Source organism: Culex pipiens, chromosome 2, assembly GCF_016801865.2.
Source record: "Culex pipiens pallens isolate TS chromosome 2, TS_CPP_V2, whole genome shotgun sequence".
NCBI lineage: Eukaryota > Metazoa > Arthropoda > Insecta > Diptera > Culicidae > Culex > Culex pipiens.
Window position 1 is genome coordinate 171416464 of NC_068938.1, and position 25347 is coordinate 171441810.

The 25347-nt window shown below is 34.4% G+C and overlaps 1 long non-coding RNA gene across 1 annotated transcript in view; it reads left to right on the forward strand.

Moving 5' to 3' along the window:
* The first annotated feature begins 105 nt into the window (after positions 1-105).
* LOC120431395 (uncharacterized) overlaps positions 106-25347 on the forward strand; it is a 30463-nt gene continuing 5221 nt past the window's right edge. The window contains exon 1 of the long non-coding RNA XR_005607874.2: positions 106-835. This is a non-coding gene — a long non-coding RNA (uncharacterized LOC120431395). The remainder of the gene's footprint in view (positions 836-25347) is intronic.

Below are 25347 nucleotides of genomic sequence, written 5' to 3' on the forward strand. Positions count from 1 at the left end.
CTGTCATTCATTCAACCCAATCCTAATTAGTCCTGACGATTGACATCCTTCGAACACAAAAACGCTGCACTGCTTTCTTCTATCGAAACCTCCCTGATGAAGTGAAAAGCTAATTTTCAATCTGTCATGTTTGCTTTCTTCTCCTCACCAGGTTCCAACCCGGCAAACAAAACTGCTTCAACGGAAAGAAAAAGAAAAAAAATGTAGGTACTCTGATTTAAAGTACTGACAGCAAAAAATCCCAACGACGAGACGAGATCTGATGAAAGAAAAACTAATTTTCGAACCGAACCTCGCCGCAACCCATCAACCCACCAGAACCATCCTAGGAGGCCGTTCCGGGATGCTCACCCTCCCCGTGGGGAAAGGTTAGGTCAGACCTGAAGCAGCAGCAACTACGAGAAATTGAAGCAGCAAAAAAAAAAACGAACCGTACTCGATAGTCCATCAAAAGGTCACGTTGCAGTTCAGAACTTGGAAAAAGGAAATTAACACTGGTCAGGATTTTCAACTGCAAGGGACGGGTCGATGCCGGCGCGCGGGGTCGGTTGGCCACTTCCGGAAGGGCTCAGCTCTGTGACGGGTGAGAGGTGGTACGTGTTGCACAAATTAACTAGACGAGCGACCACAGCCAAGTTGCGCAGAGGCCACAACAGAGCGGCACGGAGAGCAAGAAAAAAGTCAGAAACACGGTGAAAAAAGTGGCTTTTCCATTGGCCGGACGAGAGGAGCCGCCCAGGCGATGTCAACTCTGGCGATGGCGAGGCACCCGTGGTTGTGTGGTCATCGTCGTCACGGCCAAAGGCCGGACCGGATTCCAGCGGAGCTTAACAAGGTAATTATCCGCGGGAGGTCCCGACAGGAAGGGGGAGTTGGTGATACGTGTGTTTGGCAAGGGAAACAATGTTGATGTGGGTACAGCTGAAGCTATGTAGAATTCCTTGTAACTTTTTTTTTGCTTTTTTTGTTTTGAAAATCTCAAACCATTAAAAATAAATAAAACCATGCGAAAATCTAAAGTATGAAAGTTGAAGGGGAATTTTGTGCAAAAAATCATTGACAAGGCAATTGAAATTTCTACCCCTTAACAATGGGGGCAAAACAATTAATAAATACCAACAGATTTGGGAAGATTTTTCAACACGTAGATTATTTTCCACAAAGTAATTCAAATGTCGGTATTACACTTTCATTGTGTTAAATAAATATTACTTAATGATATTATTTTTATACAAATGTTATTTATTTGTTTATGTACTTTACAATTTCTGTCAGCAAATCAATTATTTTGCCAATCAAAATTAACTCCCGGGTCCCGGGAGTTCCCGGTAAATTTCAAAATTATTCTCTCGATTCCCGGAAAATTCAAAATCTCGAGAATCGTCACCCTCTAGACAGGGGTATTAAAAAACACCTGAACAATTCTCTACCAAAACCGGAAATGGATTTTATTTGTATTTTTTGATTTGGCTCAAACTTTGTGAGGCCTTTCCTATGACCAAATAAGCTATTTTGTGTCATTGGTTCACCCATACAAGTATCCATACAATTTTGACTGCTGTCCATACAAAAATGGTATGTAAATATTTAAACAGCTGTAACTTTTGAGTGAATTTTCTGATCAATTCGGTGTCTTCGGCAAAGTTGTACGTACTGTTGAGGACTTTTGAGAAAAAAATGGTCAAAAAATCTGCCGCCGAGTTATGAATTGTTGAAAAAATAGTGATTTTTGGATAAAAATCGAAGTTTCTCTGTAGTTTTTTTTTCGAAAAGATCGAAAAATTTCACGAATGTTTCATGTTTTAACATTGAAAATCGAACCATTATTTGCTGAGATATCGACATTAGAAAATTGTGGGTTGTTTGGGTGAGACTTAGAAAACTTCAATTTGCCTGTTTCTTTTTCTTAAAGCGGCTGTATCTTCAATCTTCAATGTCTCTTAGACAAATTCATAGCAAATTTTCTGAACATTAAAAAAAAACAATGGTTACTCACGGTCACTATTTTAAAAAATCGAAAAACTGCAAATATTTCGCTAAAATCAAACTTTCGGTGGCTATATATCGAAAACGGAGCCCTTTGTCAGAAAATCTGTGAATTTCTTTTCGATTACAAATATAATTTTGCATTAAAAAATAATGTCAAACTTGTTTTTGCATGAAACTTCGATTTTTTCCAAAAATCACTATTTTTTCAAAAATTCATAACTCAGCGGCAGATTTTTTGACCATGTTTTTCTATGGCTCAAAAGTTGCGGATTTTTATCCCCAAAAACATATCAAAAAATCTCCAAAATAAAAAAAATACGTTTTTTGGGAAATTGAGTTTTTGTGAAATAAAAAGTTGATTAAAAAATCTGCAATTTTTTTCGTGTTCCTATTATTTTCTCAATAGTCCTCAACAATACCTACAACTTTGCCGAAGACACCAAATTGATCAGACAATTCACTCAAAAGTTACAGCTGTTTGAATATTTACGTACCATTTTTGTATGGACAGCTGCCAAAATTGTATGGAGACTTGTATGGGTGAACCAATGACACAAAATAGATGATTTGATCATAGGGAAGGCCCCCACAAAGTTTGAGCCAAATAAAAAAATACAAATAAAATCCATTTCCGGTTTTGGTAGAGAGTTGCTCTTTAGCGAAATTTTGTTAAATTGCACCGTTTTCAAGTTATAGCCATTTTTAGGTATTTTTTTTTGAAAATGGAAGCAGTTTTTCATTTTTTTTTATATTTTTGAAAAGCTGAGAAAAATCTCTATATTTTGCTTTTTTATAAAACATGACTACAGCAAAGCTTTTTTAAACTCTTACTGCAAATAAATTACACAACAGCTCTTTAATTGCTATCCGATTAAAATGGCTCAACAGTGCTTGTTAATTTTATGTTATTCAATTGGCTTTATTTTTTTATTTTTTGCATTTGTTTTGATAATTAACTCAAAATATTTCCAAAATCTATATTTTGATTCAATTTTGAGGGCAGATTCATATTCAGCGGGCAAAAGTACATGGAAAACAAATAGTTGGACAGTTTTAGAATTTCGTTAGGGCACTTTTCCCTTGAAAATTAGACATTTTCAAATGAATATATCTCGAAATTTAAGATGGAAAGATTTAACAATTTTTTCAGCGTTAGTAGTACTAGATCTCCTCTATAGAATGCATAAAAAATGTTCGAGATATTTAAGCTTTAAATTTTTCATTTTTTTACCTTAAAATGGCTGTAACTTTTGACCCTCAAGAAGTCAAGAAGTAAAAAATGAGAGCTCGAAAAGTGTCCCAAACATCACTTTTCTTTAAATCTTAACCCTAAGTTGCTACGTTCAAAAAACTGATTTTAGAAGGTTTATTTAGATGCTTTCTTTAAATTTGGTCGTAGATGGCATAGATTGCGAGATAAAATATTGATGTCTCCGACAAAGTTGCTTGAGTTGGCAAGCCTTGGCCAACTTTCTAGAAGACATTAAAATCCCAAAAATATTCCTGAAAATTTGATTTTCAAAATCACCCCGATTGTGAACCACCTTAATTTTTAATCAATCCAAATGTTGCCCATTCTCATATGAAACAACGTTTACTGAAATCCATTTTTTTCACATAATGTTACGATCTGGAACATCGTTTATTGATCCAAACGCTGATTCATAAAATTATATAAAATAAATAAATATTATGTTAACTTAAATGTTTGGCATTTAATTTTCCTGTGAATAACCATAGTATGGATTTGGATCAAAAATAAAGAAAAAAAGCGGAATTTCTTATAATAATCATAAAATAAAAGTTTAATTAAAAAAGCGAAGTTACGCTTTTAATATTACAAGGGTTAAGCCAAGTAACTTTTCGCCAGTGCATAAAACATTCCATCATTCTGGGAGACGATCGAGTATGATGAATCACTACCGTGTACGATGACGCCATTGGCACGTCAAACCAGAAGAGGAAACAAGAAAAGCAATTCCATCTGACGGGGGGGAAAATGGCTCTAGTCAAGACGAACGATACCTGCTAGGAGCATTCAAATCCTGAGCGAGCAGCATTGACTACATTTCACCGTTGGTTGATACTGAGCAGTGGCAGTCGCAGAAGTAGTCCCCCATCTATTCACAAGGACCTTGTCTGTGTTTGATTTGGGAAATCAGAAGTCTGAATGGTCCTGATGGTACAAAATGTGATTTCGGGGGATTTGTTTTGTTCTCGTTTTTTTTGTTTTCTCTGAGTATGTTGGATGTTGAACATTCAACTAGAACATGGGCATGCTGAATGGGCTTTTTGTCTCTCTTATTTATTGTTGGATCAATAGAACGCAAATAGACGTAATTGATTGTAACGCAAATAGACGTGCCATTCTTGCACTCAAATTTGTGACTAATTCTTCAAAATTCTTACTTTTAATTCAAAATGTTAACAACAAAACCAGATTCAAATTCATCGAGCAGGACGCAAACAAGACCGAATCATTAAATATTAAAGTTTATATTCTACCAAACGCTGTGCTGGTACATTTTCATTGCCGTCACCTGTCAGGACTCGTGAAAAACATTTCCAAAGAGAAATAAATGGCAAGCCTACAAAACATAACATGTCTTTTTTGGGAACTTAAAAGGTGGTTCTTCAAAACAAGATAAAAATAGCAAACACGAGCTAGGACAGGCCAATAGAAGCTCCTAAAATTGACTGCATCAAACAACTTCTTGAGAAGCAACAAGAAGCATACATTTTAAGCGGCTTCGGAAGAGAATTTACCAAAGAAGCTTTTCCGCTGAAGGATTTAAGGCACGTTTTAGCCTTGGACCAGCTGCCAGTTACCGCGCTCGACAGCACCTTAACCCCATTAAGGCACCATGAATAAGTAACGCCAGTGAGCCGTCATTTCGAGCGTGAAAGATTGTGTGTACTTGCGAGGAAAAGCAGCTCAATGAGTTTTCTCAAGTATATGGGGAGAGATTTCCTTCCCCTGGAGAGCATTGAGGATAACGTTGCAATCAATTTTTAATTTGGAAATGTAGCACGAAAAATTGCGACAAAAAAAATGTTTCTTGAAATTTTCATAATGGATATTATCCGATTTTGCCTTATGAGCAACTCTCAACGAAATCGGCCGATTTCGACCATTTTTATTTTTTGTATTTTTTGATTTGGCTTAAACTTTGTGGGGGCCTTCCCTATGACCAAATAAGCTATTTTGCGTCATTGATTCACCCATACAATTTTGGCAGCTGTCCATACAAAAATGGTATGTAAATATTCAAACAGCTGTAACTTTTGAGTGAATTTTCTGATCAATTTGGTGTCTTCGGCAAAGTTGTAGGTATTGTTGAGGACTTTTGAGAAAAAAATGGTACACGGAAAAAAAATTGCACATTTTTTTATCAACTTTTTTTTCACTAAAACTCAATTTCCCAAAAAACGTATTTTTTTATTTTCGATATTTTTGGATATGTTTTAGGGGACAAAAATCCACAACTTTTGAGCCATAGAGATCCACGGTCAAAAAAATCTGCCGCCGAGTTATGAATTTTTGAAAAATAGAGTGATTTTTGGAAAAAATCGAAGTTTCATGCAAAAACAAGTTTGACATTATTTTTTAATGCAAAATTATATTTGCAATCGAAAAATACTTAACAGATTTTTTGATAAAGGGCTCCGTTTTCAAGATATAGCCACCAAAAGTTTGATTTTAGCGAAATATTTACAGTTTTTCAATTTTTATAAATTGTGACCATAAGTGACCATTTCTAAAAATATTTGTCTAAGAGACGTTGAAGATTGGACCTCGGGTTGCTGAGATAGAGCCGCTTTAAGAAAAAGAAACACGAAAATTTTCTAATGACGATATCTCAGCAACTAATGGTCCGATTATCAATGTTAAAACATGAAACATTCGTGAAATTTTCCGATCTTTTCGAAAAAAATATAAATTTTTAAATCAAGACTAATATTTTGAAAGGGCCAAACATTGAATACTACGCCCATTTAAATTGATAGTCTTGATTTAAAAAATTTCAATATATTTTTTTCGAAAAGATCGGAAAATTTCACGAATTTTTCATGCATTAACATTGAAAATCGGACCATTATTTGCTGAGATATGGTCATTAGAAAATGGTGGGTTGTTTTGGTGAGATTAAGAAAACTTCAATTTTCGTGTTTCTTTTTCTTAAAGCGGCTCTATGTCAGCAACCCGAGGTCCAATCTTCAATGTCTCTTAGACAATTTTATAGAAATTTTTCCTGAACTTTTCAAAAAAAATATTTTTAGAAATGGTCACTCATGGTCACTATTTTAAAAAATTGAAAAACTGCAAATATTTCGCTAAAATCAAACTTTCGGTGGCTATATCTTGAAAACGGAGCCCTTTATCAAAAAATCTGTAAAGTACTTTTCGATTGCTAATTCAATTTTGCATTAAAAATAATGTCAAACTTGTTTTTGCATGAAACTTCGTTTTTTTCCAAAAAATACTAGTTTTTCAAAAATTCATAACTCGGCGGCAGATTTTTTGACCATGTTTCTCTATGGCTCAAAAGTTGCGGATTTTTGTCCCCTAAAACATACCAAAAAATCTCGAAAATCAAAAAATACATATTTTGGAAAATTGAGTTTTAGTGAAAAAAAAGTTGATAAAAAAATCTGCCAATTTTTTTTCTGTCTACCTATTTTTTTTCTCAAAAGTCCTCAACAATGCCTACAACCTTGCGAAGACACCAAATTGATTAGAAAATTCACCCAAAAGTTACAGCTGTTTGCATATTTACATACCATTTTTGTATGGACAGCAGCCAAAATTGTATGGAGACTTGTATGGATGAACCAATCACACAAAATAGTTTATTTGGTCATAGGGAAGGCCCCCACAAAGTTTGGCCAAATAAAAAAATACAAATAAAATCAACAAATAGTTTTGGCCTGAATTGACACAAAAATACTCAAAGCCTAAATGTAAAAAGAAAAGGCATTCATTATGTAATCCAAATAAACGGATCAATTAAAACATTTACAATACTTCAATAAAGCATGATCACTCTCCTGGCTTCAAAAACAACAAAAACACATAAGAGCAATTCTCTACCAAAACCGGAAATGGATTTTATTTAAAACGAAACGAAACTATTGGCACTACGCCCCCCGGGGCATGGCCTTCCTCTAACGTGGGATTTCTGCTCCAGCGCCTCTGACGAGACAGGAGAAACCGGGACCGACGTTTTACTTCACCATCCGATAGAAGCTCAGTGGATAAGGCGGGAATCGAACCCGCGTCTCATAGCATCATCGGGATCGGCAGCCGAAGCCGCTACCCCTGCGCCACGAGACCCACTGGGTAGGTGTGAAATGCATTTTAAACACTTTTTTCATTGAATTGTTAATACCGTGGCTTGTAATTTAAATTTTCATATTTCATAGTTCAAAAAAGCAAAATATTAAGAATTTTCACACCTTTTCAAAAATATTTTTTTCAAAAGTGGGCAAACATGGGCACTAATTTAAAAAATTGAATAACTGCGACTATTTGCAAAATAGTTACCCAAAAATGGCTATAACTTGAAAACGGTGCACAAAATTTCACTAAAGTACGTTTTGATTGCAAATTCGATTTTCAAAAAACGATTTTAAAAAATTTTTGCGATCAAAATTTCGATTTTTGAAAAAATTAGTACTGATTAAAAAATTTATATGTGTGTGTGTGTGCAACCAACCAAACGGGACCACGCGGCCGCTTCTTACAAATTGAGTTGTTTCCATGTATTTTTAGATCTACATTCTATACATGCAAATAACTCGCATAGGCATTTGGAAGGTGTTAGCTCTGCCGAACTTCGGTGACCCATTTCTACGCTGGCTAGCCGAGCGCGAGGTACTTCAGCTTTGTCGACAAGCCCCGCCCTGAAGAACGTTTGCACCAATCGGATTCAAACGTTATTTAGAACTTCCGAACCCTTGTCAAATGGACAAGGACCCAGCGCGTATATAGTTGATGGTGGTAACAGTATTCCTAATTCCAAACTTAGCTCACCAAGTCGCGATGGCCTAGTGGTTAGCATTTTTGCTTTCCAATCCAAAGGACAGGGGATCGAACCCCGACTCGAGCGACTTTGATTTTTCGTTCATGTTCAGAATTTCAAGATTTATATATTCTATACTTTCTCGTTGGGAGCAGATGGGAATCGAACCCAGGACCATTCGCTTACAACGCGAACACCGTAACCAGTCAGCCACGGCCGCTCCTCACTGATAAAAAAATTTATATTTATTCAAAATATTTTTTTTCAGTGTAGTCCTCATCCATACCTACAACTTTGCCGAAGATATCGAGTCGATCACAAAATTCCTTCAAAAGATATAGATTAGATATATTAGAATTTCATGTATCATTTTTGTATGGACAGCTGCCAAATTTGTATGGAAAATTATATGGACAAACTTATGATGCAAAATGGCTTCTGAAGTTTTTTTTTTGAAGAGGTCCAATAAACCAAATGCCTCAAGGCGGTTTCAAAAACACCCAAAAAGCAAAAACTGGAAATTTGGTTTATTTGACTTTAAAAAAAAACTCCAGAGTTGTCTAAATTACAGTCACAGTCAAGTAGGCTACTTTTGAGATCAATAAAATGTTTTAAGTTGAGACTTTTATGATCTTTGAAACTAGAATATAAATACATTCTCACATTTGAGAAGGGTCATAATCTGCGTTTAAAGGCGTATTTAAAATATTTCTGTTAATTTTATGTATTTAACATTGTATTTAAAATGATCGGAAAATTTCAAAAAAGATCTCTTAGAAATGGACATACAAGAATTTTTTTTTTCAAGAACTTATTGTGATAAAAATTAAGGTTGGTTTTAAAATTGTGTACTTCATACTTTCATACTTTTTTCCAATTTATTAATGTGCTCATAAAACAACATCCATGCTAAAATCTTGCTTTCCTTAAATAGAACTTGGAAAATGTCAAATTCGTGTTTTATGTGTTTTTCCCGAGAAAGCATCTTCACACGTACCTGGATTAAGAATCCATTGAGTTTACTCTTTTTTGGCAGGGGAACCCACGTGTGAGACACAGCCTACCCAGCAAACTGACAGGTGTGCCGAATCATAATTGATTTCGGAGGCAGAGGTTTCTCCCCGTACCCTACATTCTTAATCCGTCTAGGTAATTCCGGTGAGTTACGGTTCCACCGAGGATTCGAGTGCCACCAAACCATAGAGGATAAACCCATTTCTTTAGCTTTGCAGAGAATGGGAGGGAGTTCCCTACGTGGAATACTCACGATTAACGAGGGTCCTCTTTGCCTGCGTCTGATGCTGCCGACATTAGCCCAGCACTCAAAGTCACCGGAGAAGACCTGACGGCAACCAGGCTGGCTTATTTATTACGACCTCTTTCCAGCTGCGGAGCCGCACTTTGGTGGTTCAATTAAGGGGTGGCGGCCATTTGGGAGCTTTTCAAAAATAGATTTCATGGGAAAATTATTCAATTTGAAGCCGCAACGAAGCTTCCGGAGGGTGGAGAGCCATGAATCATGAGATCTTCCTCTGATAGAGCTTATCTGCCGTAATCAGCTATCTTAAAAGCCTTTCAGGATTTTCTCGGATTTAATTTAGGGAGTGTTTGAGTAAACAAACTGGTTTTGACTGTTTCATTAAAAGGCAAAAATCAATAGATAAAATTAGATTTGAACAGCCTTAGTATAAAATTAGCGATCTATTGCAAGAGAAGAGATATTTGATGTTTTTGCAACTTTTTAACAGCGATGAATAAACCTTTTTCAAAGTTCTCAGCAAGATGTGAGTTACGGAAACTGATAGTAATCAACTGAGCAACTCTCTACGAAATCGGCCGATTTCGACCATTTTTATTTTTTGTATTTTTTGATTTGACTCAAACTTTAAGGGGGCCTTCCCTATGACCAAATAAGCTATTTTGCGTCATTGGTTCACCAATACAAGTCTCCATACAATTTTGGCAGCTGTCCATACAAAAATGGTATGTAAATATTCAAACAGCTGTAACTTTTGAGTGAATTTTCTGATCAATTTGGTGTCTTGGGCAAAGTTGTAGGTACTGTTGAGTACTTTTGAGAAAAAAATAGGTACACGGAAAAAAAATTTGCGGATTTTTTAATCAACTTTTTTTCCACTAAAATTCAATTTCCCAAAATATGTATTTTTTGATTTTCGAGATTTTTTGATATGTTTTAGGGGACAAAAATCCGCAACTTTTGACATTATTTTTAAATGCAAAATTGAATTTGCAATCGAAAAGTGCTTTACAGATTTTTTGATAAAGGGCTCCGTTTTCAAGATATAGCCACCGAAAGTTTGATTTTAGCGAAATATTTGCAGTTTTTCAATTTTTAAAAATAGTGACCATGAGTGATTATTTTTAAAAATATTTTTTTTTTGAAAAGTTCAGAAAATTTGCTATAAAATTGTCTAAGAGACATTAAAGATTGTACCCCGGGTTGCTGAGATAGAGCCGCTTCAAAATCTGCAAATGTTTTTTTCCGTGTACCTATTTTTTTCTCAAAAGTCCTCAACAATACCTACAACTTTGCCGAAGACACCAAATTGATCAGAAAATTCACTCAAAAGTTACAGCTGTTTGAATATTTGCATAGCATTTTTGTATGACCAGCTGCCAAAATTGTATGGAGACTTGTGTGGGTGAACCAATGACACAAAATAGCATATTTGGTCATAGGGAAGGCCCCCACAAAGTTTGAGCCAAATAAAAAAAATACAAATAAAATTCATTTCCGGTTTTGGTAGAGAATTGCTCAACTAATAATAATTGCTATAATACTGATTTCCTCCAGCAACAAGTTGATGCTGATGTTGCCGAGCTAATAACCGTCAGCTTACGTAATAAGTAACATTATATCCTACATTCCAAGAACTCCCAACTTCATTACGTCCATCAAAGTTCTGTTCGGGAAGAGCAAAAAACTTTCCCCTCCAACTCTTTCAATATTGACCGCCTCTGCAGAATCAATCTTCTGCCGGTGGGGTTGGGCGTTCAATCACTTTGCTTATTCTGGCGTGGACCGGGGCAAACTTTGCGATCGGAAAGTTAGCTCTTCCCGTTCTTTGCGTAAAGAAGGTGCACTGCAGCTTAGTTACAAGACTTCTTTTCGTTTTCGCTTTTATTAGGAAGAATTGGGTACTAAAGTCCTATGTCAATTTTTATGTACAACGGTAAAAAACACGATTAAAAACCATTTCTGATCACTTTTTTTCATTTTAATGCAAAAATTTTGTTTGACAAGACAACATTTTTTCGATGGATCAACTATGGTCCCCTTGGAACGAGCTGTCAAGTAGGAGCTAGGTTAATTTTTCAAAATTGATTTAAAAATCCATTTTAAACTCTTTGTGCTCGTACAAAGGGTCATTGTACTCAGAAAAATAAGCTTTATCGCTGTGAACAATAATATCAGCAATCTAAGCTTCATTTTAGGACTCAATTTTAAAATGCATCAATAATAGAAAATTGTATTAGGGTAATTCTCTACCAACTCACACGAAATCGGGAAAAGTTGCCCCGACCCCTCTTCAATTTGCGTGGAACTTTGTCCTAAGGGGTAACTTTTGTCCCTGATCACGAATCTGAAGTCCGTTTTTTGATATCTCGTGACGGAGGGGCGATACGACCCCTTCCATTTTTGAACATGCGAAAAAAGAGGTGTTTTTCAATAATTTGCAGCCTGAAACGGTGATGAGATAGAAATTTGGTGTTAAAGGGACTTTTATGTAAAATTAGACGCCCGATTTGATGGCGTAATCAGAATTCCGAAAAACGTATTTTTCATCGAAAAAAACACTAAAAAAGTTTTAAAAATTCTCCCATTTTCCGTTACTCGACTGTAAAAAAATTTGGAATATGTCATTTTATGGGAAATTTAATGTACTTTTCGAATTTACATTGGTCATTTTTTTATTTAGAGCAAAATTTTTCATTTTAAAATTTTGTGTTTTTTCTAACTTTGCAGGGTTATTTTTTAGAGTGTAACAATGTTCTACAAAGTTGTAGAGCAGACAATTACAAAAAAATTGATATATAGACATAACTTTTTTTCGTAAAATCGCGACAACTCGTGATGTTCATAAGCAAACCCCTTATGTCTATATACCAAAATTTTTGTAATTGTCTGCTCTACAACTTTGTAGAACATTGTTAAACTCTAAAAAATAACTCTGCAAAGTTAGAAAAAACACGAAATTTAAAAATGGAAAATTTTGTTCTAAATGAAAAAATGACCCTTCTGGGTCAATGTAGATTCGAAAAGTACATTAAATTTCCCATAAAATGACATGTTCCAAAAATTTTTACAGTCGAGTAACGGAAAATGGGAGAATTTTTAAAACTTTTTTAGTGTTTTTTTTCGATGAAAAATACGTTTTTTCGGAATTCTAAGTACGCCATTAAATCGGGCGTCTAATTTTATATAAAAGGCTGCAAATTATTGAAAAACACCTCTTTTTTCGCATGTTCAAAAATGGAAGGGGTCGTATCGCCCCTCCGTCAAGAGATATCAAAAAACGGACCTCGGATTCGTGATCAGGGACAAAAGTTACCCCTTAGGACAAAGTTTCACGCAAATTGAAGAGGGGTCGGGGCAACTGCTGTGTGAGTTGGCGGAGAATTACCCATTAACATTAATGAACCGGTTGCCGATTTTACGCAGGAAATAGAATAAGAAAATCCCGTTGAAACTTAGCTGTTTTTCATATAATTTTGGGAAAAATGCGGTTTTGGATGGATATGTAGATAGATAGTTTCTTACAGGAATATTCAATTTTCCCAACTTGTCATACATTTGCTGGTGAGTGAGGACCTGTATTGTTATTGAAGGGAAAATTATGCGTGTGAACCTTGACTGAGCATTAAGTGAAAAATAATATAAACATTCAAACTTTTGAAAAATTACGAAAAAATCTGAACACCAGAATAAAACACTGTTTTTTTAATGCCTGTTTGATTCCGAAATTCTTTCATTTAACATAGGTTGCAAGTTTTTGAGGAAATTTATGTCCCTGGACTCATAATTACCACATTTAAATGGAAAACAAGTGTTTTCAAATTCATTTTAGTTTTGTTCAGTTGTTTGTAGTCAATAGTTTTCATCATTTAATTATTGACGATTTTTTAAAATATATTTCAACCAACCCAAAAATGCTAAATATGAAAAAAAGGCAAAAAATGCCTTTCGAATAGCTTTCAGTTGATTAGTTTTCTATTTCCATTTAAATTTTGATGGTTTTTCTGACAAAATTTTCCTACAATTAGAAAAGAAAAGATTTGAAATTGAAATTTGTTGCACTAGTAATTTTAAACTAAAACTTTATTTTGATAAACAAATGAAGATGTTGTTTTTTTATGCAATCGAAATTTATCTTTACAATTAAATTGGCGAAATTCCCAAATAACTATTGACCTTCTTGTGTTGTGCTGTTCCAAATGTCATATTGCGTCATCTTAAATATATCTCAAATGCTTCAAAATTCTTAATTAAGTTTTGATGGGAAAAACGTTTAGTTATTTTTACCAATTTTACACAATATATTGACGGAAGACGGTCATTCAAAGTGGCTACTTGAAAATTTGAAAATATTCTTGAAAGATGAGCAATTCTCTACGAAATCGGTCTTTTTTCTTCAATTTTGATTTTTGTATTTTTTAATCCGACTGAAACTTTTTTATTGCCTTCGGTATGCCCAAAAGGAGCCATTTTGCATCACTAGTTTGTCTATATAATTTTGCATACAAATTTGGCATACAAAAACGATGTATGAAAATTCAAAAATCTGTATCTTTTAAAGGAATTTTGTGAACGATTTGGTGTCTTCGGCAAAGTTGTAGGTGGTATGGATCGGACTATACTAGAAAAAATGATACACGGTAAAAAAAGTTTTGGTGATTTTTTATTTAACTCTTTGTCGCTAAAACTTGATTTGCAAAAAAACACTATTTTTTTCATTTTCTGATATGTAATAGACGACATCAAACGCCAAATTTTCAGAAATTTTCAGGTTGTGCAAAAAATCTTTGACCGAGTTATTTTTTTTAGTCAATACTGATTTGTTCAAAAAATTGAAATATTGGTCGCAAAAATTTTTTAACTTCATTTTGCGATGTAAAATCAAATTTGCAATCAAAAAGTACTTTAGTAAAATTTTGATTGAGTGCATCGTTTTCAAGTAAAATCCATTTTAGGTGACTTTTTTGAAAATAGTTGCAGTTTTTCATTTTTTTTTTCCAAATAAGTGCACATGTTTGCCCGCCCACCCTTGAAAACAAATATTTTTGAAAAGCTGAGAAAATTCTCTATATTTTGCTTCTTTGTTGCTGAGATATTGCCATGCAAAGGTTTTAAAACATGAAAATTGATGTTTTCTAAGGTCACCCAAGCAACCCACTATTTTCTAATGTCGATATCTCAGCAACTAACCGATTTAGAATGTTAAAATATGAAATTTTTCGAAATTTTTGAACCAAGACTAACATTTTAAAAGGGCGTGATTTTTAATGTTTCGCCCTTTTGAAATAATAGTCTTGATTTTTTTTTAATATTGTTTGCAAAATTTCACGAATGTTTCATATTTTAACATTGTAAATCGAACCATTTGTTGCTGAGATATCGACGTTAGAAAATTATGGGCTGTTTGGGTGAAACTAGGAAAACATCAATTTTCATGTTTTTAAACCTTTGCATGGCAATATCTCAGCAACTTCGGGTGTTATCAACAAAGTTCAAATCAGCAAAATATAGAGAATATTCTCAGCTCTCCAAAAATATTTTTTTCAACAGTGGGCAAACATGTGCTCTGATTTAAAATAATAAAAGTTACCTAAAATTGGCTTTAACTTTAAAACGGTGCACTTTATGAAATTTTCACTGAAGTACTTTTTGATTGCAAATTTGATTTTACATCGAAAACTGAAGTTGAAAAATTTTTGCGACCAATATTTCATTTTTTTTTTGAAAAATCAGCAATGATCAAAAAAATCATAACTCGGTCAAAGATTTTTTGCACAACCTGGAAATTTCTGAGAAGTTGGCATTTGATGTCCACTTAAACATATCAGAAAATGAAAAAAAAAAAAACAAAAATAGTTTTTTTTGCAAATCAAGTTTTAGCATGAGCATGAGCATGAGCATGAGCATGAGAGATCACCCATGGTTGCCCCTCCGTTGCTGAACAGAACCGTAATATCCTTTCAGCACTACTGATTATATGCTTCGACGATCTAGTGGTGTTTCCCTTATCAACAGCATGTATGAATGCGCTGAAAAGATAAAACACCATGATTGCTAAAGCTAGATCAGTTGCGAATAGGTAACAGTCATTGGCCACCAACGGCGCCCGCCATGTCAGTTTGTAGATCTCGATTTTAAGGGACGGGAATGTTAGTTAGCGCAGGTTGCTACTAGGGCAGCTGATTTACTCTGTGCTTACACCCCACAAGCGCCAGGAACCTGAAAATTTGTTAGTAGGATAGGGTGTTTGGTCAGGATTCATCATAGAAGATGATGATGCGACCCAAAATCATAGTGTTTGTTGAAAGGTATTATGTTTTAATCTTAAGGCAAGCAATCGGATGCTGCGGATGAGTCATTTCCCGTTTATCGGCTGTTAACTTTTAATTGAAATGGATTTATCTTAGACAGCCGGCTGTGGAAAGATAGAACCAAAATTATTTGTAATTAAATGATGAAGGATTTAACAGTCTGACTTTTTAATTGAGATGTTTTTACGAGTTTTACATGATTCATGTTTAGTGGGGTACTGATTAACGAAGCGAATGACGAGTTACAATGTTTATCGAGCTGAAATGGTATGATAAGATTTTGTTGTTATTGCACACCGACGACGAATGCGAAAAAACCCTGCGACCCGACCGAAAAGCAACGCAAATCAGTCTGACTCAATTGTCATCGATGACAACCAGAGCCTCCGCACCTTTAAACACTTACACGCACGCGAAAAAAAAACGAAAAACAAAAAACAAAAAACACAACGACGACGAACGCGAAAAAAAAAACACGACCCGACGGAAAGGCATCGCAAATCAAACTGAGGAAATGGAGAGAAAGAAAAAAAAAACATAAAAAATAAAACCTAATCACATAAAACCAATCACCCCATGCACACAAAGAGCGACACAAAAGAGACGAAAATATTCACGAAAAAACAGGACTGCGCGTCCACCGAAGCAACGCACTTCTCTTTTTTTTTGCAAATCAAGTTTTAGTGACAAAAAGTTAAATAAAAAATCACCAAAACTTTTTTTACAGTGTATCATTTTTTCCAGTGTAGTCCTTTTTCATACCTACCTAACTTTGCCGAAGACACCAAATCGATCAAAAAATTCCTTCAAAAGATACAGATTTTTGAATTTTCAGACATCATCTGCCAAATTTGTATGGAAAATTATATGGACAAACTAATGAAGCAAAATGGCTTCTTTGAGCATACCGAAGGCACCAAAAGAGTTTCAGTTGGATTAAAAAATACAAAAAAAATCGAATGACCGAAATCTGAGAGAACTGCTCAGATCTAAAAAGATGATTTCCAATCACTCCTGATAATTGCTTAAAGAAATTTCATGATCAATGTGAGTAATAGACGATTTTAATTTGCAATTTTCTCATCTGCAAAGTAAACTGTCATATTTTCTAAGCGTTTTACTCCAAACACCAAATTGATTACAATATCTGAAGATTGAATGGAACTAACACAAGAGCCTGATTTTTAATTTTTGCTTTTTAAATGCTAAATTTTATCGGTTATTTTTCGGCAATGCTACAACCAAAAGAAAATTAACTTTTGTTGAACATGACTTTTTAATGCTCTAGAACATGAATGGAACAGTTTAAGTGTTGAAGTGTGTGCTGCCCATAATTGAAAATTCGGCTATTATGCCAAATCAAGTATTCCGAGAAAAACGCGTTTTAGTGTTTGTCACAAAATCTCCGTCAAGGCAATTTCCCATAAGAGTGGCATATTAGCCGTTTGGTTTTTCGCGTCGGCAGCCGAGTCTAAACACTAATTCAGTGAAATTCAAGTTCCAGGAGATGCGTTGGAACATCCTCTACCGCCTGGTGCTAATATCTCGTTTTTGCCAAAAGTGGATATTACCCGTTTTTTCAATGGTGGGCAGTGTGCTCCAACGAACCCTTGACATTTTTTGCCGATTTACACGCAAACAATACTTCGGAAGACCAGGCCAGTTAGCCGAAGGTTTCAGACAATCAGATCTCGCACAAAAAAAGATCAACAGTTTATAAAATGAGATTTGCTATTTTTGACGAGAGGAAACCAATAAAAAACTGTACTGTCCCTGGTCGCATAAATGTCCCATATGCATTTTCATCGTTTTGCCTTCCTCACTTTACTGAGGAAAGGCTATAAAATCACTCGAAAAACGAACTTTTTAATTAGACCTCCTAGACCTACCTTCATTTGTACATATCGACTCAGAATCACCAGCTGAGCAAATGTCTGTGTGGATCAATCGGACCGCGCACTGGACTCACTATCCAGAGGTTGTCGGTTCGAATCCCGGGGCCGACGCAAAAAAATTCTAAGTGTAAATATAGGTATTCGGTGCCCTCTCCCCGTGCCCATACCTTCACACTTAGGAGACCCGGGAGGCGGAGTCTTGTCGCAAAAAGAACGATACACGCCTGTGGATCCGTTGACGAAACCGCAAGGTTTAAGAGGGCCACATTATAAGGTGTTACGTCGATTCCGTTTTTTTTCCGCAAATGTCTGTGTTTTGGGTTGTATGTAGACATGTGTACCAAAACAATGTCACTGGAATATCTTGTCACAGGCTCAACCGATTTTGGCCGGAATGGTTTTAATCGATCCGTCTTAACGTCCCCTAAGTTGCTATTTAAATTCATGCAGTTTTATAATGTATTTGAAAAGTTATGTTTAAAAAACTGTTTCATATTAAATTAAAATTATGGTAAAAAGGGTGGTTTTTTCATGAAACCCTCACATGTTATATATTTTTAGAAAGCATATGAGAAGACCTTTCTTGTGGATTAAGAATTTTCAAGATCTGACTTACCTATCTAAAATTACAAGCAGTTTAAAAAATGGTCTGAATTTACATAACCTCAAATGGTCCCATCTGATCGCCACGAAAAAAGCCTTGTAGAGGGATGCCATTTTCCTGAAAGGTGGTGTCTGTATAATCTTATCACTTATTTTTATTAGGACCTCTTAGGTGCTGCGAACACGTTAGTGGAGATCCATAAACCATGTGGACACTTTAGGGATTGTAATCACTCTATAAATGAGAGGAAGGCACCAACCCCCTAAAGATGGATTAAGTAACGTTTTTTAGTTATTGATTCAAAATTCAGATTGGTTTAAAATCGTGTGCTCTTTCCGAAAAGCCTACAACATTCAATACTTTGCTCTAGAAATCAGGAGGAAATCCAGTTTTTTCGTGCAAACTTAACACGTAGCCTCATGTGTGGGACAAACTTCAAATGTGTTTTTCTCAGCTTGCTATTTTTGCATATGGGACATTTATGCGAACATGGGCAGTATTGTCGATTGCCTATTACATTACCAAGTTCACCAGTATTTTTGCGCCATCTTGAATTTATAACTTACGAATCACTTTTGGGGTTGTATTTGACTATGGCGACTCAAAAGTTGTTTTGAAAATCTACTCTTGAAAAACAAGAAGACAACAACAAGTTATGTAAAATTTCTCGTAGTTGACACAATTCATTTGCTTTTAAATTAAAAAAAAAGACATGAGTTTTTCATAGAATGACTTTTCGTTGCATGTAAACATCACTGTCATAACACTGTTCCATTTTCTCCCCCGAGAAAATTGCTTCCATTATCCATGCCAAAATTAAATTTTATTGTTTCGCCGTAACTTTTAACCTTCATACTGGCAGCATTTATAGAAAAAAAAGGTTCACCGGAAAAATCACCTGTCATCGATCAAAGTTCCACGCTTGACACCAGCCGGATAACCACCAGTCAAAAGCTTAATTGAAAATGGTGGCAATTTTTCCCGCTGGCACACTTCAGTGACCTTCGCCGATACAGCTCTCTCGGTATCGCAGATTGACAGCGTTGATTAATGTTTTCTTTTTTGCTTTTTGTGGTTCAATGTTTGTCGGACTTTTGTCACACAAGTTTGTCACAAATTTATGAAATTTAAAGTTTCAAACTGATAATGTTTATATGTATCAATTTAAATCAGTTGATGGATCAGATTTAAATTTATAAATTGTTCAAAAATTTAACCGCAACTTTATCCTTACCATTCCCTCAAACCGCACACATGTATGTGTAAGTGTGTGGGAGAGCGAAGTGAACTTGACATTTACCAATCAATTTTAATTGCTGGGAAAAACATCACAATCCAAAGAGCTGTTAATTAATTTGCAAAAAATAATTATCGCAGGCCAGAGAGCGCGGGATGCCGATTTACAATCAGCTGGTGGATTTCCAATCATAAATTTAGTGCAATCTGTTGAATTGAGCTGAAACCCACAAATTATCGTTTTCAAATTAATTAACGTAAAAGTAACATTTATCATTCACCATGCTGATTTACCCAACAATGTTAAATTTAGCTCAGCTCCATTTGCTTGTAAAACATTTTATGTTGTTCCATCAGTGCGAAACACTCTTCAAAATTTGAGCCAAATACCGCCCAAGCATAAAGTGTTGTTGCCGTTCCAAAAATTAATCTAGCTCGTCAAATCCTCACTAACAGCGTCAAGTCCTGTTTTGAGCTTTTTTTACGTTTGTTGTTGCCATGCTAAGCCTGGGAAGACAGCACAGCAAAAAATATAATAACCGATGTTGTACAACATTGGCTCGAGATATTGGCCCGGGTACACACCCGCCTCAAAGCTTATATTCCCAGGCTTTGAGCTTTGGAGTGGAATGGTTCGTGAGGCACGGAGCCCTAGGTTCATAAATCGAGCCGAACAAACCCGGTCAAGCGTGGTCGACGCTGGTGGCGGCGTCGTCATCGTCGGGGAAAAGGATCAGACTTTTGAAACGGTGACGGAAAAAGCTCTTAAATGAGTTTTGTTTTCATGGGGGTTGCTGAAAGAATGAAATCTGATTAAGGTTTAAAATTCGAAGTAAATGTTTACAAAATATAAATAGAAATTTTTGGCATATTCTTGCATAACTTTTATTTAACCTCTAATTTAACTCTCCACTGCTCAATTTTTTTTAGAATTTTTATTTTTCCCGTGTTTAGGAAGTCATTTTGAGAAACTTTTGTTCTACAAAAAACTTTACTTCTCTTGTTTTATGTTTCGTTTTAAGTATTTTAATTTGCATTTATCTTGTTTAGTTTATGTTTGTTTTTGGAAGTATTTGGCCTATTCCACCAAAACCTATCATTACATTTTGCCTATCTAATTTTTATACAGTCACTTTTTCAATTTTTGTTTGTTTTCAACATTTTCTGCTTCAAAATGGCACCGTTATCATTTAAATTGTCAAAACAAAAGTGTAGAGGCATAGTCTGGGACACCGGAAAAATTACTGCATACTTCTTTTTACTTAAAATATAAGAAATGTTAGTAAAAGTTGACCACTGAAATAATTACATTTTTAAAAACATTAGCAAAGTCACATAAGAGATTTTTTTAAATCGAAGCCCGTCTAAAGGCGGGGTTGGGTTGTAGAGGAATAAGACTTTTGATTGAATTTGCTGACTTTTCAACAAGCGAAACACTTCAACTCTGGTTGGTAGGGTGGGTTTCCCTATTCATATGGCATCGAAAATGTCTAGGACCAGTGGTTTTTTTCATTTCGAGGCGTGCCAATTACAAAACATTGAAATTTCACGACCATTTCACGGTACTCGAAAATCTGCTTGAAATAAATGCATAAATATGTTATTTTAGTATTAATGTGAAGAGGGATGTCACTTTGCGAATTGACAATACTTCACAAAACAGAATATAACCCCACTGAACAAAATATTCATTGCAAGTATTGTATGAGTTCAATTTTGTTCAGACTTTAAAATTTAAATATCAAAATAATTTGCTTAAGTCTCGACAAAAAAAAATCGTTCAAATAACAAAAATAAAAATAGAATATTTATAAATACTTTAAAAATGCAATTTGTATCAACATACTTATTTTATTTTCTAATAGAATAAAAACATTAATTTTTACCTAAAATATTCAACACATTTTGAATTTTCGGCACGTTATACAATGTAACTTGTTTATCGTTATTTTACTAAATTTAACAGAGATTTTTAAATAAAATAACTTAAAATGTTTAACGTTTTCTTTCATTGAATCCATGGCATGTTACAACTAAAGGTCATTTCGCTGCAACATGTGAAAATCAGCATTTCGATTGAGATATTTTTTTATTAAATGACATTAAATTCATCAGGTAAAAAATACAGTTAAATTTATTATGCATTTTGAAAAATACATTTTGTACGATAATATTTAAGATTTTTTCTGCAACCAAACATCATTGAAAAAAAAAACAAAACATAAAACAAATTTTAAAACCATAACTGATATGAAAAATCATGCAAACATAAAACAATTGTAGTGTTTTGGAATCGGGATGATGGCAGCTATCTATTGCAATCAAAATTTCATGAAAATTTTCACAAAAATACATATTTTTCCTGCACTTTGAAAATACATTTTTTTACTTTAAAAAACACAAAATAAATGTTATTGCAATATGGGTATCAAATGATCGTTTTGCCTTCCTCACTGAGGTAAGGCTATAATCCTGCTCTAAAAATGAACTTTGTATAAAAACGTCGTAGACCCACCTTCATGTATACATATCGACTTAGAATCGAAAACTGAACAAATGTCTGTGTGTATGTGTGTGTGTATGTATGTATGTGACCAACAAACTAGCTCATGTTTCTCGGCACTGGCTGAACCGATTTGATCCGAATTTGTTGCATTCGACTTGGTTTAGGGTCCCATAGATCGAGTTTTATACAGATTGAAGTTTCGATAAGTAGTTCAAAAGTTATGTATAAAAATGTGTTTTCACATATATCCGGATCTCACTTAAATGTATGTAAACTATGTCCGGATCCACCATCTGACCAATCGTTGGTTAGGTTATCAAAAGATCTTTCCAACGAGTTCAAAACATTGAAAATCTGGCAACCCTGTCTCGAGATATGCCCACTTAAGTTATATTGATGTACTTTTTGGAAGCCGGATCTCACTTAAATGTATGTAAACTATGTCCGGATCGAACATCCAACTTATCGTTGGCTAGGTCATCAAAAGACCTTTCCAACGAGTCCAAAACATTGAAGATCTGGCAACCCTGTCTCGAGATATGCCCACTTAAGTGATATTGATGTACTTTTTGGAAGCCGGATCTCACTTAAATGTATGTAAACTATGTCCGGATCCACCATCCAACCCATCGTTGGTTAGGTTATCAAAAGATCTTTCCAACGAGTCCAAAACATTGAAGATCTGGCAACCCTGTCTCGAGATATGTCCACTTAAGTGATATTGATGTACTTTTTGGAAGCCGGATCTCACTTAAATGTATGTAAATTATGTCCGGATCCACCATCCAACCCATCGTTGCTTAGATTATCAAAACACCTTCCCAACGAGTTCAAAACATTAAAGATCTGGCAACCCTGTCTTGATCTATGGTCACTTAATGACATTTATGTACTTTTTGGAAGCTGGATCTAATTTAAATGTATGTAAACTATGTCCGGATCCACCATCCGACCCATCGTTGGTTAGGTTATCAAAAGACCTTTCCAACAAGTCCAAAACATTGATGATCTGGCAACCCTGTCTCGAGGTATGGCCACTTAAGTGATATTTATGTACTTTTTATTCCGGATCTAAAAAATAGATGAAATGTTTGTACAATTCCATCACATCAGCCATTGTTGGAAATAAGTGAGGAAGGCTCTAACCACGTAGGTGGATTAAGTTAGTTTTTTTATACATTGCGAATGACATACTATTTTTTAAATACTTAAAATTTTCACAAAACTACGTATTTTCGAAAAAATACTCAAAACTTATGTTTTTTTTACAAAATGGGTATCAAATGATAAGGATTTTGCATACATTTCGAGTGTAATAACAACTTTTTTTTAAATACCCACAATTTTTACAAAAGAACATAAGAGCAACTCTCTACGAAATCGGCCGATTTCGACCATTTTTATTTTTTGCATTTTTTTATTTGACTCAAACTTTGTGGAGGCCTTCCCTATGTCCAATAAGCTATTTTGTGTCATTGGTTCACCCATACAAGTCTCCATACAATTTTGGCTGCTGTCCATACAAAAATGGTATGTAAATATTCAAACAGCTGTAACTTTTGAGTGAATTTTCTGATTAATTTGGTGTCTTCGGCAAAGTTGTAGGTATTGTTGAGGACTTTTGAGAAAAAAATATGTACACGGAAAAAAAAATTTGCAGATTTTTTATCAACTTTTTTTTCACTAAAACTCAATTTCCCAAAATACGTATTTTTTGATTTTCGAGATTTTTTGATATGTTTAGGGGACTAAAATCCGCAACTTTTGAACCATAGAGAAACATGGTCAAAAATCTGCCGCCAAGTTATGAATTTTTGAAAAATAGTGATTTTTGGAAAAAAAAAATCCAAATTTCATGCAAAAACAAATTTGAAGTCATTTTTTAATGCACAATTGAATTTGCAATCGAAAACTACTTTAAATTTTTTTTGATAAAGTGCTTCGTTTTCAAGATATGGGCACCGAAAGTTTGATTTAGCAAAATATTTGCAGTTTTTCGATTTAAAAAAATGGTGACCATGAGCGATCATTTCTAAAAGATTTTTTTTGAAAAGCTCAGAAAATTTGCTATAAAATTGTCTAAGAGACATTGAAGGTTGGACCTCGGGTTGCTGAGATACAGCCGCTTTAAGAAAAAGAAACACGAAAATTGAAGTTTTCTAAGTCGCACCAAAACAACCAACCATTTTCTAATGTCGATATCTCAGCAACTAATGATCCGATTTTCAATGTTAATACATGAAACATTCGTAAAATTTTCCGATCTTTTCGAAAAAAATATTTTGGAAATAAATAAATCAAGACTAACATTTTAAAAGGGCCAAACAATGAATATTACGCCCATTAAAAATGTCAGTCTTTATTTATTTTTTTTCAAATATTTTTTTCGAAAAGATCGGAAAATTTCACGAATGTTGCTAAGATATCGTCATTAGAAAATGGTGGGTTGTTTTGGTGAGACTTAGAAAACTTCAATTATCGTGTTTCTTTTTCTTAAAGCGGCTGTATCTCAGCAACCCGAGGTCCAATCTTCAATGTCTCTTAGACAATTGTATAGCAAATTTTTTAAACTTTTCAAAAAAAACATTTTTAGAAATGGTTGCTCATGGTCACTTTTTTTAAAAATCGAAAAACTGCAAATATTTTGCTAAAATCAAACTTTCGGTGCCCATATCTTGAAAACGAAGCCCTTTATCAAAAAAATTGTAAGGTAGTTTTCGATTGAAAATTCAATTTTGCATTAAAAATTGATTTCAAATTTGTTTTTGCATAAAATTTGGATTTTTTCCAAAAATCACTATTTTTTCAAAAATTCATAACTTGGCGGCAGATTTTTTGACCATGATTCTCTATGGCTCAAAAGTTGCGGATATTTTTCCCCTAAAACATATCAAAAAATCTCGAAAATCAAAAAATACGTATTTTGGGAAATTGAGTTTTAGTGAAAAAAAGTTGATAAAAAAATCTACAATTTTTTTTTTCCGTGTACATATTTTTTCTCAATTGTCCTCAACAATACCTACAACTTTGCCGAAGACACCAAACTGATCAGAAAATTCACTCAAAAGTTACAGCTGTTTGAATATTTACATACCATTTTTGTATGGACAGCAGCCAAAATTGTATGGAGACTTGTATGGGTGAACCAATGACACAAAATAGCTTATTTGGTCACAGGGAAGGCCCACACAAAGTTTGAGCCAAATCAAAAAATACAAATAAAATCCATTTCCGGTTTTGGTAGAGAATTGCTCATGATTTAAAAAAAAAATATTTCAAATTTCAGTTTTTCACATTATGGGTAACAAATGATCGGAATTCTTTCATACATTTCAAGTGTTGAAAATATCAAAAAATTTCACAAAACTTCGGTTTTTCGAAAAAATACTAATTTTTTACAAAATTACATTTTTTTGAAAAAATAATCAAAGTTTATGCTTGTCACAATATTGGTACAAAATGATCGGATTTTTTCAAATTTTTCCAATGTAACAAATTTTGAAATTTCGAGTATTTTTTTCTTTA